The sequence below is a fragment of the Cyrtonyx montezumae genome, unplaced genomic scaffold (genome assembly GCF_038088225.1).
Source record: "Cyrtonyx montezumae isolate F1298 unplaced genomic scaffold, pur_monq_1.0 scaffold_30, whole genome shotgun sequence".
NCBI lineage: Eukaryota > Metazoa > Chordata > Aves > Galliformes > Odontophoridae > Cyrtonyx > Cyrtonyx montezumae.
This window is the reverse complement of record NW_027072035.1, coordinates 8,685,070-8,700,594: the sequence shown is the minus strand read 5'-3', so window position 1 is coordinate 8,700,594 and position 15,525 is coordinate 8,685,070.

Here is a 15,525-nt window from a genome sequence, read left to right as displayed (position 1 = left end):
GTCCGTGCTCATGGCTGCCTCTTCCCACCCCTCCACCTTCAATCCCTAATGCAGCCCTCTTCCAGGTGTGTAGCCCTCTTGCTTTGGTCACTTTTTCAGGCAGCTGTTAACATTTTCAGAGACACCCAGAAAGAAAGATGCACACAACTTAAAGTATAAAGCCACTATTTATTAGATGACATAGAGAACATAGTTTATTTCATCTAGCTATTAACAAGTTACTTTAGGAAGCTTTTGTAACCACCTGGTAGATGTGGTACGGATAAGCTCACCTCAAGCAGAACTGGAGGACTATGTTGAAAAACTTCCTGGGTGTAGGAGTTGGTCTTTCATCAAAAGGAGATTTCCACAGAAAAAGAAGAGATCAATAGTAGTGACTGTACATTTCTGAAACTTGTATTTTATTGAAACATATGCTCCATGCTCTGTAGGATTTTTTTTTTCCTGGTTTTGTCTTCTTACTGTGTATGTATACCTCCCAGGGGCAGTATGGCATACAAAATCCACTATCTCCTTTCTGAGACCTGTCCATTCATTGCATCTCATGCTTCAACTCCTTGATACCCACTAGACTTCCTGAAGCATATCTGTCAAGGGAGTTGTTATCATAGAGGCAGGAAATTTTACTTTGGACCATGGAAGAACATGGAGAACCTGGTATTTTCAACCCATCAATAAAAAGATTCATCCTCTGTGAAATAATGATTCTTCATATTTCTTTGCCTTTTACCAAGATTCCTTCCAGCAAGTACTAGGATGTGAATTCTGGTCTCCAGAACTCAGGAAGCTCTGAGTAATGTTTGAGTGTAGTAACATAGCCTCAGTTTGTTCTTTAAAGGGTGTGTTAACCAGTTTTGCCTATGGAGGATTTTATATCCTCTGTGAAAGACAACCTTGGCAAGATTATATATCAATTTAGGGCTTGCCTTTACAGGACATGATGGTCACAGTCTCACAGATGTCTCTGTTGCACATAAGACCAAGAACTCTTGCTATGACAGGAGAGTTATTTGGGGTTATATCTGAGCTCTGATCACAAAACTTCACTTCTTATTTCCTGTCTTTTCAAGAGCATTGGCTAATACTCCAGTAAGCACAACCATGGATATTTGTCAAACAGCTATTTTCAAAGTAAGTGAAGAAAATCTGTCCATGTGAAGTGCAGGTTTTAGATGACTCTCATGCAATTGTTTGAAGAATTCATTCTTTTCCAGGGTTTCCTTCTTTCTTTTGTGGCTTAAATGTGATAGTTAAGAATTGCTTTGTTCTGACTGGCAGTGGAAGCTGTCACTTAAGTTGGTATGGCTCTGGAGTTGGTGCTTTGGGAAGGTGTTGAGTAGCTGTGTTCTCCATTTTGTTACTCATAACTGAGGTCAGAAGTGGTGATACCAATACAACTTCTTCTCATAATAGTCAGAGGCAACCAGGAAGCAAGATAGCTCATTGATTTGAATGGTGAATGGGTTGACTGATAAGAAGAATTTGATTAAAATAGATGAAACAAGTATGTGTGGGATAAGTGACATCCCTGAGAATCTCCAAACTTGGTTCCCCACAGAAATAATTGGAAATGACAATGTTTGCCTGCCTCATTTAGGGCTTTTTTTTTTTTTTTTTTTCAGAGTATTTTGTTTTTATGAATATTCTGGAGGAAAGTAATCATTGCCAAGCAGAGTATGCAGACAGAATGGGCAGATTACTGGAAACAGGGGAGGGAATCATCTTCAGTGAACTGCATACCATTAAAAGTTAGCTTTTAACAAGAATACTGGATGATCACTGATTTAGATGGATTAGCTGTCATAGTCTGAAAAAAATGTATTATTTGAAGTGGCACTTTCTATGTTACTTAGACCAATAATATTATTAAGAAACTGAAATTCAGGGTGCGAATTTGTATTACGTTATTATTTCTGCTTGGTGGCAGCACTGACGTAAGGTCTAGCCTGCTTCCCCAGTCCCCAGCCACTCATTTCTGTCTCCAGACTCAGGCATGATTTATGCTGCATCTCAGCTGCTTGTATATATCGGTATAACTGCTTCTGTGACTGTAGTTTGAACGTAATTTGAAATAGAGGAGTCGTGAATTTTGGTGATAACACTGAAGGCACAAATACAGCTTTTTAGCATGGCTGAATACAAACGTGCTGTATAGATGAGTAATAGAAGTGCCACTAAAGGATTCAGGCATTGTCTTTGAACCCATATGAACTCCAGTTTTCCAAAATATTATTTTGGAAGCTTCAAGCATAGTGAAAAAAACCATTTTCTCCAAATTCAAAGTAAAAAAAGAAGAAATCTGGATAACTTGTGTGACAAAGCTGTTTGCACTCTGCTAGTTTCTCCATTTTCCAGCATCTAGTTAATGAGAAACATTCTAAAGCTGCACAGTATTTCAGGTTTATTTACAGTGAGGTCTGCACTGATTCGTATAGACTTTTGAATTCAGTCAACAGAATGCTAAAACTGTGCACAAGAAAAATGCCTTTTGCTTCAGTTTAATAGCATTTCTTGTGGAGAAAAATCAATGCCAAACAAAGAAACTGTGAGTGTCAGCCTTATCTAAATTTGTTTGATCATGCTGTAACATATATTTGAAAAGTACTTTCAAGTTGTAGGAGAATAAAGGTTAAGTATCAACAGTAATGGGCAAAATCAGCTGGTAATGTTATACATAGTTAACAATATTATATGGATGCCATGCTCTTCTGAAGTTATTACTGCAGTTTTGTCTTTGAAACAACATGGTGAATTTGTGATTGGCTTGACACCAAATGTCACTAAAAATGAACAAGACGAATTACAGTTCAGAATGTGATGACAGAAGTGCTTGGAGCCTATTACTGTCCCTCCAGATGAATAAAAGGAAGAAAATGGTAGGTTTTTGCTGGCTTTTTTTCTTTCTGAATTAGTCACAGGCAAGCCTGTGGCTTGGAAAAACAAAACAAAACCCACAAGAATACAAACATGCGAAAAATAGCACATTGAAATAAAAGGAAATGTGCTAAGAACAGTCTTAGAGAGACTGGAAACATGGGAAGTTGTGAAATATCAGCTCTCTGCTGTTGTGGTCATAATGCTGAGATGATAGATTTGGACAAGCTTTTTCTGGTCCAGATGAGAACACTGAAGGCAAAGTGAAGTTAGCTGATTAATACACCTGGTGTCATTGTCATTACCTCTTGTCACGGCAAAAACAAAACTGCTGTAGGAATCTTTGATTCATACATGATTTGAGATTCGTTTTTTACTTTAGGTACCTTTCAGATTTTCAGTCTGCAATGAAACTATCATGGGTAATGAGAGGTAGAATGTAAGTCTCTATGGAAAGAGACCTCCGTATTCCTTCCCTGAAGATGGTTTCCCATCCAGGAGGTGAAAGAGAAGTCCTTTCAAACACCTATCCAGCCTCGTTCTCAGTTTTTGTATCATTCTGCAGGTCTCAGAAGAGCTCCCAACTACTACAATGGACACACTAAGGAAGGAGGTCCCACCTGGTGCCTTGCAGGGGGAAAACCCATAAGAAGCAGAGTAATCACAGGCACGAAGGAGCGCCCGGCAGAATTTGCTGCTGCCTTCATCTTTCCAGCCTTTTTCTCAATGCTTAATTGCCGCTTACCCCAACTCCATGTTTTCTCACATCCATGCCATGCTCAACTATCCTCCAGCATGGCAGTATTTCTGGGTGCCCCACCACCATGGAGGGCTTTGCTTCCCTGAGAGCGTCAGTCATTGTGATGAGACCAATAGCTCATGTGCAGGGGAGGTGGGGACACACTGGCTGGGGGTCTCTTGCAGATGCTTGCTTCCTCACTTTGGCAGTGTTTAGTGGAATATAGCATGGAGTAGCACAGAGACACATATTAAACAGAACAGTGATATCCATGACAACAGCTTCAGCACCACTGGCTGCTTTTGTGATCATCCATGTCCCCAAAGAAGGCAGTCAGGACGGGGACCTCCTTGCAGCATGGTGAAGATAAAGTCTAGACCATGACCCTCTTGCTTCCCATTTTGTTCAGAGTCTGGGTTTGGTATTCAGGTTTTCTCATCTTACTCCTCCTGACTTTGCTCCCCAACAGATAATGCTTGCACTAGTCATCATCCAGTTCCCTTTCCATATCTTAGCAGAAGTAGGCAGCTTCTGACTTTCTCATGCTGTCTCCTTTTGGTATCTGCAGTTGAGTAGCAGGAACCCATCCATTTGCTTTCATCGTCTTCAATATCCTGCTAAGCACACCTGAAACTTGAGCTGCACATTATGCCTCTGATCCCTACGTGGTGTTTAAGGATGATTACCTCTAATTTTCCTACCTTAACAGTCTGATTATCCTTATCAGTTTAGAACTGAACATTATTTGCTTTATGTGTTAAATAGGTTTGGCATTCTATTATCATAGTAAAAAAAACTACTTCTATTGACTAAGGGAAATAAAGTCCACTGTCTGCTTGTATTACTCGCTATTGCTAACTCCAGTTATTTTTATCTCATTATCATTACTTTAAATAATACCACAGCTATCATGAGAAGATATTTGCTAGCTATTATAGAATGGCTTCAGAAAGAAACTGCAGACTTCATTAATACTCCCATCTGACAACTCTCCAGTCTTGTCTAATCACTTACAATGCTCTATAAATTCAACTTGTCATCACTCTATGCCTCTGCTTAACACCAGACACCTGAATGCTTGCAGTAGTTTCTTCAGAGTCAATGTAGAACAAACTTGTGGTCTGCCTTTTTTCATAGACTTCTGATCCTGTGTAAATATGTATTAGCATAGCTTTACACAGGCTTGTAGTCTTACTGAAACCTAAGCCTAAGTAATTCTCCCTTTATAAATATTTATGAGTGTGTGACTGTTTGTGGTCAGAGGAATTCAATCTAGTCTGAAAAAGGTGAGTTATTCCATTTAATCTAACTTCGTGAAGTCCTTCAGGATAACAGATTGAGCCATCTGTAAGCCTGCATTCTTTTGTAATTACCTTAAGAAATAATTAGTTTTAAGAGAGAAAACCTCTTGGAATTAATGGAATTGTTCAGAATCATAAAATAAATATATTCCCATAAGGTCCTGTAGGTAAATTTATAATACTTATATGAGTTTATTGAGCAAGATTGCTGTCTTGCCCTTTAAATTATTTTGTTTTCTGATATAATAGATTTTTACAGTAAAATGATTGAAATCAAAGAGGAGAAATATAGCACAATATTATGTGAAACTATTATTAATCTTTTTGCAATGAAGAATTTACACTTATAGAGTGCCTTTAGTTTATCAGCTTGTAAATACTGATTTGCCTTAGGAATATGCTTATTTGCAAATTTATATTACATACAACTATAATTGATTATAAGATCAAAATTTGTTTTATTTTTTTTTCTAAAAAATATTATCTACACGTTTTAAAGTTACTTCTCCTTACATCAAAGGGTCTCATTGCACTTAAGAATGAGCTATCTGAGAAGCTTTCTGTAAACTTCATTAGTAGAGCTGGATGTAAATGTAAATAACTCTTATTTCACTAACACTGCTTGCTATGAACTTTGGGCAATTTAGACTATTTTAGTCTTGATCATTCTACAGCTTTATTTACACTGCACCAGCAGTTATCTGAATTTCTTTGATGTAGCCTATTGTAACATTATATTAATTCTCACTATTCTCTCTCTTTGGGTTGTTCTTGATAACTGAACCTACAATTTTGCTGGCACTGCTCTTCCAGGAATGAGATTGCAATCAGTGATTAGTTTTTAGAGAACTGAAGGCATGAATGGTATTTGGGAGGAATTTTTAGAGATCAGTACTTCTCAGGGAGCAAAATTGCTCTTCCTTTTTCCACTGGGACAGTTTTCTCTCTCCTTCCTCCAAAAGCAGAAGTTGTAGAGACAAGTTTTATGTGCTTTCTTTAACTTTCCCTTGTTGTATTTTTGTTTTTATTGTTTTGGTCGCTTTTTTTCTTTTTAAAAAACTGGAAACAAAGTAGTGTCCCTGAGAAATTTTAAAAGGAACATACAAACTGGAATATATACAGTATGAATATATACATAGTACAGAATATATATAGTACAGAATATATACAGAATCCTAAGATGACTGAAAAAATTAAACAACTTATATTGTAGCTGTCTTCTAAGACATATTATGGCTTTCTTTTCCCTCTCCTTCTTGTTTTCTTGCTTGTTTCCTTGCTTTTACCTCATTGTGACAATGAAACTTCTAAGTCTATTCATCCACGTGTTTATACACTTAATTAAATCCTACAGATTAAAGACAAATTTTTGAATAAGGAAAAAAAAAGTGTATTTATTTTGTTCAATTTAGATTGATGGTTCCTGCACTGAAACAAAGCATCTCTCATATTTTGCAAGATAAAAACATGTTTAAATACCTTTCCCTTTTAGCATGGGATTTTTTATTTATTTATTAATTTGTCTTTTTGTTTAAGCTGACTCTGATTTCTCACCAGGACAATGACAAAATCCAGACTAAATATATTTCCTACGGTAATATTATTTTTCCTCCTTGCATCCAAGTAAGTTTGTCTTTTGTAACTCAAAATTTTCTGCACTTCAGTGTATTTAAATTGGATCTAATAGCAGTAACTCCTGTGAACTGGTACAGCTGCTCATAGCTAACTAGTGCTGCAGTTCTGCATGCTACAGTGCATCTGTCAGCACTCTCTCTCATTTTGCCCCAATTATTTATGTTTTGATTTGCTTCCTGATACAAAGTCAAGTAGGAAGTAAAATGTTTGTATAAGATAGATGCATTTGACCAGAGAACTTTGAAATGAAATATATATGTCTGAATCACTTTCTTCTCACCTGGCATATAAAATTTTGACTGTGATGCTCTTTAGCTCCATTATTCCTTTTAGGCCTTTCTATTCACTTTCTAACTTCAACCTTCTGATGATAACTTTTATGTTTTCCTGTCTAAATTCTTTCAGTCATTTCCACTCACTTTGTATATCAGTGATCAAGTTATTTTTGTAAGCTACATAAATAACCATCACTAGTTGAATGCATCTTTCCTTATTCCCACTGAATATTATGAAGTCCTAATTGTTGAGCCTACCAGAGGAGGTGTCCATCTAGACCTGCTGTTCACAAACAGAGACAGACTAGTGGGAGATGTGGAGTTCTGTTTGGGGCAGGGCAACCATGAAATGTTAGAGTTCTCAATTCTTGGTCAAGTCAGGAGAGAGGTCAACAAAACTGCTACCCTGGATTTCTAGAGGGCAGACTTTGAACAGTTCAGGACACTGGTAGGGAGGGTCTTTTGGGGATTTAGTCCTAACAGTTGAAGGGGTCCAGGAAGGCTGGTTGCTCATCAAAAAAGAAAGTCTAAGAGGAGCAAGTGTAGGCTGTCCCTGTGTGTGGTAAGAAGAACAGTGGGAAAGAAGACTGGCATGGATGAACAGAGAATTTTTATGAAGATCTAGGAGAAAAAGAGATTCTGTTTCCTGTGGAAGAAGGAACAGGCAACTCAGGGGAAGTACAAAGAAGTTGTTGGGGTACACAGGGAGAAAATTAGAAACTCAACCTAGCCACTGTAGTAGAAAAGAACAAAAGATTTGTTTACGAATATGATAACAGTAAGAGGAGGGCTAAGGAGAATCTCGGTCCTTTTCACTCCATGTGTTGGGGAATGTGACCAGTGAGGATGAAGAAAAGGCTGATTGAGGATCTCAATGCCTTCTTTACATCTGTCCTTAAAAGTCAGACCAGTTATCCTGAGGGTACTATACACCTTGATGTGGAAGTCTGGGATAAGGAGCAGAATAAACTCCCCCATGATGACAGCTAGAGATCCACTACTCCACCTGGACTGTCACAAGTCCATGGGACCAGGTGGGAGCTGGCAGAGGTGATTGCCAAACTGTTTTCTGCCATCTGTCAACAGTCCTGGTCAGGCCCAGTCAGCATGAGTTCATGAAATGCAGGTCCTGCTTGACCAATCTGAGGTCCTTCTATGATCAAATGATCCACCTGGTGGATGAGGGAAAGTCTGTTGATGTAGTCTACCTGGACTTCAGTAAAGTCCTTGACACAATCTCTCACACTTTTCTCCTAGAGAAGCAGGCAGCCTGTAGTCTGGACAGGTACACTCTACTGGATAAAGAACAGGCTGGAGTGCCATGTCCAGAGGGTTTTAGTGAATGGAGTTAAATTCAGCTGGTGACTGGTTGTATAAGCATAGAATCATAGAATCACAAAGTTGGAAAGGACCTACAAAATCAACTAGTCCAAATGTCCACCAATTTACCATTGCTACCACAAACTACTAATCCATATATTGTAGCTCCTTATCCAGATGCCTCTTGAATGCTGCCAGGGACAGCAACTCCACCACAGAATCACAGAATTGTGGGGGTTGGAAGGAACCTCTAGAGGTCACGGAGTCCACCCTCCTGCCAAAGGAGCTCCCTAGACCAGGTTGCACAGGTTAGTGTCCAGGTGGGTCTTGAACGTCTCCAGAGAAGGAGACACTTTCTCTTTGATCTACCAGAAATTCCTGCCTTGTCTTCATTAGGAGAGATCCCGAGCAGGAATTTTGCTGAAACACCAAATAAAAACTGGATTGCCAGCAGCATCATTTATGTTGAAGGAAATAATCATTGGCTACTTGCGTATCTGCCAACATCTGACCTCCCTGGGAAGGCCATTTCAATGCCTGACTATCTCTGAGAGAAAAAGTTCTTCCTTATGTCCAATCTATTCTTCCTTTGGTACCACTTGTGGCCATTTCCTTCAGTCCTGTTTGTTGCCTGGGAGAAGAGGCCAAACCCCTCCTCATTACAACCTCCCTTCAGGAAGTTGTAGAAGCAGTGAGGTCTCCCTTGAGCCTCCTCTTCTCATGAGTGGTATTCCTCAGGGGTTGGTACTGGGGCTTGTCCTGTTTCATATCTTTATTGATGATCTGGACTAAGGGGATTGAGTGCACCCTCAGTAAATTTGTAGATGACATCAAGTTGGCAGGAATTGCCGATCTGCATTGGGGTAGGAAGGCTCTTCTGAGAGATCTGGACAGGCTGGATTGCTGGGGTGGGGCAATGGGATGAAGTTCCACAGGACCAAGTGTTAGTTTCTGCACTTTGGCTGCATCTACCCCAGGCAATGCTACAGGCTTGGGGCAGAGAGTGACTGAAGGCTTCTTGGAAGAAATGGATTTGAGTGAATTGATCGACATTCTGTTAAATGTGAGCCAGCAGTGCTTAGGTAGGCAGTGTGTCTAGGTTGCCAAGAAGGACAATGACATCTTGGCTTTTATCAGAAATAGTGTCGCCAGCAGGATCAAGGAAGTGATTGTCCCCCTGTACTCAGCTCTGGTGAAGCTCAGGTACTTTTTCCAGTCTGGGGTCCCTCACTACAAGAAGGGCACTGAGGCTCTGACGCGTATTCAGAGAAGGGGTGAGAGATCTGAAGCACAGATCCTATGGGGAGCAGCTGAGGGAAGTGAGATTATTGAGGCTGGAGAAGAAGAGGCTTGAAGGAAACTTTATTGGTCCCTACAAGTGTCTGAAAGGAGGCTGTGGGAAGATGGGGTCAGCCTCTTTTCCTGCATAACTAGTGATCAGACTAGAGGGAATGGCCTCAAATTGTGCCAAGGGAGATTCAGCTTGGATATTAGGAATAATTTATTCTCTGAAAGAGTGGTCAGGCACTAGAATGGACTGCCCAGGGAAGTGATAGATTCACTGTCCTTGGAAGTGTTCAGGAAGCATCTTGATATTATACTAAGGGACATGGTTTGGTGGGGAAGTACTGGTGATAGGCAGGCAGTTGGATTAGATGATCTTGGAGGTCTTTTCCAACCTTGTTGATTCTATGATTCTGTGATTCTGTGTTTTCCCCTGTGGAGCTACCATCTTATTGTTTTAGCCATTATAATACAATTCAGAATGTTCAAAAGCATCTTTTTTTTCTTTTTCTTTTTTAACCTTGCAAAACACAGAGTTTGTTTAAAAATATGTATCAAATGTAGTATGAATCTGTATAGGCTGTCTCTTTGAATCGCTGATTTTGTCTTCCAGCAATGAGAAACTTCCAACTGATTTCTTGTACCATCTATTCCAAAGAAGTCTTGTTTTATTAAGCAGAATCCCAGAATAAAAAAAACGTATTTGCTGCAGCATTAATTGATGACCACTGGCTGCCTGGAGATGCTCCTCATGTCAGTGAAAATGCTCATGATTGCAGGTGTAGTTGTCAACAGCACACAATGCAGAATTGTGCATTGTCTTCTCCTAGCATGCTCATTGCAGCAACTTGTCATCATTGTTGAATATGGATGGACAAATCCCTTTTCCCACAGCTGGCTGCACCAGCTTCTGTAATCTGAAGTAGTTCAATTTTTTTAACTGCTAAAAGCCTACATGATGGCTATTTTATGTTCCTATCTATTTCTGTTTATCTTCTTTTGAAAGAGTGGTGTTAGTACACTGTCAGTGTCTTGATACTGTAAAGAGTTGTATTGACATTATGTACCTTTATAGTTGGTCATAGTATGTTGCCTTGCAAAATGTGAACTGATAGATTCTCTGGATTCCTGCAATTCTCATGCAGTGCCATCCATGTGTTTTAAGATACAACAGTTCTGAAAAGAGCACATGCCAACAGAAGCTGAGACTGCACTTTTAGTACAGTAACTGAAATATTTACCCAAATATTGTCATAGCTGTTGTCAAAAAGAAGGTCAAAATACTGAAAAGGGCTATGTTAAATGTCCATAAATACTAAATTAAAAAAAAAGTCAAACTTTGAAAAATGCCTCAAATACTTTTCCATTTGATAAAAAATAACCTTATAATGTAGCTAAGCGGTAGTGCTCAAGCACGGCATTTTAGGGACAAGAGAAAGTGAAATACCTGCCCCATTCCTCTCACAGACAGTGCCTGATGTGCCACATGCCTCCTTGCAAGCCCAGGCAAGCAGTTGGTGAGTGTTCTGCCTTCTCCACAGCAACACTTTTCTTAGCACTATTGTGTATTTTTATTGGAAAGGCTGTTTTCCTTGTTTTTTTTTTTTTTTTTTTCACATGACTTGAGTGAAACAAAGATAACAGATAGCCTGCAAGTTTATGTGAATGCAGATCAGACATGTCTGTCTTTGTCCATGAAAATACCATGGAGGTAAGTGTAGGAGCCAGAAAGACATTCCTTGTAATTGTTTATTTTTGAACTTCTACTAATGTAGAGTTCCTGTTTTACTCCAGTATTTCATAAGGAAATAATTGTGATTATATGTATTCTAGTTGCTAAGATAAGTTCAATTACAACATGTTCTTAATGTATAGAACTGTATTTTTCACATCTAATGTAAAGAATTCTTAGTACTCATAATTATTTAAAAGCCTAATTAAGGAACATTGACCTCTCTGGATCCTCCTTCTCAACGCCATTAAAATAACTTTGTTTTTCACAAAAAAGAATTATGAAGAGTGGAGAGAAGTGAATTGCTCAAAGTCTCCTATGTGTGTTCATTATGTTTTTTCTGCAGTTTTATCCTATAAATTTAATAGGAATAGTACAGCATATAGGCATTTTAAGGTGCCAGCTGTGACTGGAAATTTCACATGGTGTTGTGAATATGGGGTTGTTCTCGCCCAGATGCAAGGTACCAGTGTAGGCTGGGGATTGACCTGCTGAAGAACAGGGAGGGAAAAGGAGAACAGTAGGGGAAAAGGACCTGGGGGTCCTGGTGGATGGCAAGATGACTATGAGCCAGCAATGTACCTGTTGAGGCCAAGAAGGCCATTGGCATCCTGGGGTGTATTAGAAGGGGTGCGATTAGTAGGTTAAGAGAGGTTCTCCTACCCCTTTACTTTGCTATGCTTAGACCACGTCTGGAGTATTGTGTCCAGTTCTGGCCCCTCAGTTCAAGAAAGACAGAGAACTAACTGCTTGAGAGAGTTCAGTACAGAAGTACAAAGATGATTAAGGGAGTCGAGCATCTCCCTTACAAAGAAAGTCTAAGGGACTTGGGTGTCTAGCTTGGAGTAGAGAAGATTGAGAGGTGACCTCATTAATGTTTATAAATATGTAAAGAGTGAGTGGTAGGAGTGTGAAGCCAGGCTCTTCTCAGTGACATCCAGTGATAGGACAAGGGGCAGCTGGTGCAAGCTGGAACGTAGGAGGTTCCTCATAAATACTAGAAAAACTTCTCTGTGTGGGTAACAGATCATTGGAACTGGCTGCCCACAGAGGTTGTGGGATCTCCTTCTTGGAAGACATTCAAAACCTACCTGGATTCATTCCTGTGTGATCTAATCTAGGTGTTTCTGCTCCAGCAAGGGCATTGGACAGGGTGATCTTTAGAGGTCCCTTCAAATCCCTGACTTCCTGTGATTCTGTATCAGGATACATTTCAGATAAACAATTCACAGGTCTGTGAATTAATCTGTATGTGTATTTTTTCTTTTTATTTTTTTTATTAACTGGAGTGTCAAAACATGCATAAATTTCTAGTGAAGAACAGATATGCGGTAAGGCTTAATAAGCAATATGAAGGAATACAGAAATTTTTTTGAAGAATATATTTGAAATTCATTACACAAAATCAAGAAATGGAGGCCTAAGTATGAGAAATATAAATAAATCAATGCAAAATCATTTTAGGAAATATGGAAAACAGCATGCCCTTTATATTTCTGTTCACATAAACCACTTCCTTAAAAGAGCTTCTGATTTAACTAGCACATTAGCTACTAAATGACTGTACGATGTGGTTAAGACTCAAAAAAACCCAAAACACTTTCTCGCTGAAAGCAAAACTCAGCTATCTGCAAAGTACAAAATGGAGGGATTACCAAGGATGTTTGCTCCCAGTGATTCTTTTCTCCTCCTCTGTATTTCTGGAGAGTTTAGAGAAATGGTTATAAAAACCTGGAATAAAAACTCTGCCAGAAATGGCATATTGAATAAAATGATAAAAGATTGTAATCTTACATCAATTTTGAAGATCTAGTACATTTTATTAGTTCACTGCATATATGATGTCTAGTATTCAAAAGTATTATGTAGGAATGCATGTATGACTTTTCAGAAAGAACATTTGTTCCTCCGAATCCTAAAGCCAACGAACTACTATAAAACTCCTGCTATTTAATCATTCTAAGTTTCAAATGGCTTCAGATGATTTATAGTTATCCTTCAAGATTTTTGAATTATAAGAGTCTTCTACCTATTTCAGTAGACTATTTTTCCTTTTCCTGATTTTGTCATTTCAGGATCAGCAGATCTTTTATTTTGATCTGAACTCTTCACTCAGCAGTTCTCTTGCTCCAGTGAAGCCAATATCTCAGCAGTGTAAAATCTTAGATTATATAGACATCCAAAACTATAGAGGGTACAATCCCATCAGACATACAATGGAACTCAAATAACTAGAGGGAGCTGATAAATTATGTACAGAACCTCCCCCAGATCTGCCAGTCTATTGGTCTAAATCATTCTTCTTTTTATCAACACATAATCAAACAGAGCGATCGTTTTTGCACAGAATTGATAGTAAAATGATGTACTTTTATTTTTCCTTTCATCATGTATATGGTCATAGGAAGACTCTTCATAGCAATTCTATCTCAAAAATGAACAAATTATGACCATGGCTACTTGGGAACATATGGACCAGACAGCAGGATTCCTCCTGTAGTAAATTTGCTGCCCAAAGGACAATTGCCTCTGGTAGTTAACTTGGAAGTGGAATAGTACAAGTCTCCAGAAAAGGGCTGTATCTGGGATGACATCAATTACTCTCCTGAGCTGAATTTACGTTTGAAGCATTTTGTATAGAGTCATGCCATTATGACTCCAACTCTGTGGGAAAAATGTCCCACAGATAAATCAGATAATTGCTGCTCTGCTTCTCTGTGGCTTAGTCTGCAGGTAGTATATATAGTAGAAAGTGGAAACTCTATAGTTACAATTTTGGACAGAGTGACTGAGGTCTTACGGAAAATTCTTGTTATGTTTTCATCTTGCATGACAATCATCCAAAAATTCCTGAAATATTACAAAAGAATAATTAGAAATACAGATGAATCTCAGTAGAACTAATACAGATTTTCATGACAGTTAAATAATGTATAGAGTAATATATGTTGATATTATATATAGTAATAGATACTAAAGTGCATGATGTAAATTTATTTTCAAAAATAATTTCTCAAACTATATATATTTCAAACAATAATGAAATATGAAATAAAATTGCTTAACCATTCCTACCTCTGTTGAGAAAAACTATACCTTTGCTGTGTCAAATAACTATTTTTGAACCATCCGTTGGTGAATGGAGAACTACCACCTGTAGTCTGTGACTCAGTAACCTTCGACAAATTCACTGACAACATCATATACTGGAAACCAAATAATCGTGGAATCAGAAATGTCCTGATTAAGCAGTTGGCTAAGAGATAGTTTCTAGATTGCTCTCAGTATTGTGGAAGTCATTCTGTGGATAGAAGAAGTGTTGCCTAATGCTTTTAATAATTATTGGGTAAAAGCATATGAATGGTGAGAAAAGAGATTTTGGAGATAATACATGTGTTTACTGATTAGGTAAAATCAAAGAAAATGGAGAAGCAACTCAGAAAGACCCATTGGACTTAGATGAGGAAATAAGGTATTGTGGTAAAAGAAATAATTCTGAGAACAATAATCTAAAATAATACAGAGCATACTAAAATGATAATTGGAAAAAAAGTTATATTTAAATATAGTTTATATACATATGTAGTTTAAAATACTTCACTGTTCAAAAGAAATATCCTTATAAAATCAGAATATAAATTAGTTCTAAAAATCTTCTGTAGCTTCAAAGATTTAAATTAATTTAATCTATGGAAAAAAAACAAACAAACAAACCAACCCACAAAAAACAACAAGGTATTTATGGATGATTCAGTACAAATATCCCCTCTGTATGTAGCAGAATATACTGAAAAAATATATATTTTTATCTGTAATGCTGTGCTTGGTTCTGACAATCATTTCTTCAAGCTATAACATGATAAGAATAGCTGTAGAAAAGGAATTGGTTGGATAATCATAGCCAGAGTTGTAGTGGCTCTGTGTCCAGGTGGCAGTCAGTGATAAGTGGTATCTCCTAGGGGTCTGTCTTGGGACTGATGCCCTTCAACATCTTTATCAATGGCCTGGGTAGCAGAATTGAGTGTACTCTCAGCAAGTTTTCTGACAGCACCAAGCTGAGTGGTACAGTTGATATGACAAAAGGAAGGCATGCCATCCAAAGGGGTCTGGGAAGGGTTGACAGATAGACCTACCAGAATGTAGTGAGGTTCAACAAGGCCAACTGCAAGGTGTTGCACTTAGGTAGGTCCAGTCCCAGATATATGTACAGACTGGGAGAAGAACTCAGTGAAAGCAGACCTAGGGAGAAGGACTTGTGGGTCCTGGTGGACAAAAAGCTGGACATGAGCCAGCTTGCAGCCCAGAAGGCCATCTGTACTCTAATCTGCATCAAAAGAGGAGCCAGAAGAGGTGATTGTCCACCTC